Here is a 1,073-nt window from a genome sequence, read left to right on the forward strand (position 1 = left end):
GGTTGGGCACAAACAGGTCCCTCTGGGCAGCAGAAAGGTCAGGTTGGGCACAAACAGGTCACTCTGGGCGGCAGAAGGGTCAGGTTGGGCACAAACAGGTCACTCTGGGCAGCAGAAAGGTCAGGTTGGGCACAAACAGGTCACTCTGGGCGGCAGAAGGGTCTGGTTGGGCACAAACAGGTCGCTCTGGGCAGCAAAAGGTCACTCTGGGTGACAGCTGCTGACACTGAGACCAAGGCCCCGCTTCCCTCGGGGTGTTTGTGCTCCAGCCCCACTGACCCAGAGAGCAGCTCCAGCATCTGTGCCACCTCCTGTCCCTCCTGCTGCTCCCTGGAGGCCCCTGGCTGTGCTTTTGGCACAGAGCCTCCGGGGTTTTTAGGGTGCAGAATAAGATTGGAGCTTCCAGGAGCTCCTGGTTTTAGCTGGGAAGCAGCAGGAGCTCAGGGAGGGCTGTAGGACCTGGAAGTGCTTGAAGGAATTTGGGCTCCTGGGTGAGCTGAAAGGTTTGGGATGTGCTTTGGGACAGTGGAGGTCACTTCATTTCTGTGCTAAAAGGGACAAATCCAGCTGGGACCCTGTCCTACACCATTCCCATGGGGTGTGGGGATGGCAGACGGGGAGGTCCCGATTATTGTTGTTGTTTCCTGCCCTTCTCAGTGCAGGGATTCCAGGGATTAAAGGGTGGGAATATCCCGTGGTGCTTCTGGAATTGCAGACAAGGAATCAGTGCTCCCCAGGTTCTTGGCATGGGAGGGAAAATCCTTCGGGATTAGGAGCAGTCAGCACCTGTTTTCCCCGTGGTTTTGGTGTGCTGAAGTGAGCTCAGCTCATTAGAGATGGGCATCCAGATAAACCTAGATTGGAGCCTAAACCTGGATTAGAGATGTGGGGCCCTGGCTGCTTCCAGGGCTCTCCCAGCACTTTGGGAAGCCAGGGAGGGATAAAGAGCAGGATGGGAGTCCCAAGCACCCTGCAAACATTCCTTGGATTCAGAAGGTTTGTGTGGGTCAGGAGAGAGGCAGAGGGGTGTGAGGGCAGCTCAGGATGGGGGAAAGGCAGAGTTTATCCCAGGA

General features: G+C 56.4%; 1 protein-coding gene across 1 annotated transcript in view; it reads left to right on the forward strand.

Moving 5' to 3' along the window:
- The window catches only part of AGRN (agrin), an 85,113-nt gene that overhangs the window by 45,594 nt on the left and 38,446 nt on the right, over window positions 1-1,073 (forward strand).

Source organism: Corvus brachyrhynchos, unplaced genomic scaffold (assembly GCF_000691975.1).
Source record: "Corvus brachyrhynchos isolate BGI_N302 unplaced genomic scaffold, ASM69197v1 scaffold68, whole genome shotgun sequence".
In the NCBI taxonomy this organism is placed as follows: domain Eukaryota; kingdom Metazoa; phylum Chordata; class Aves; order Passeriformes; family Corvidae; genus Corvus; species Corvus brachyrhynchos.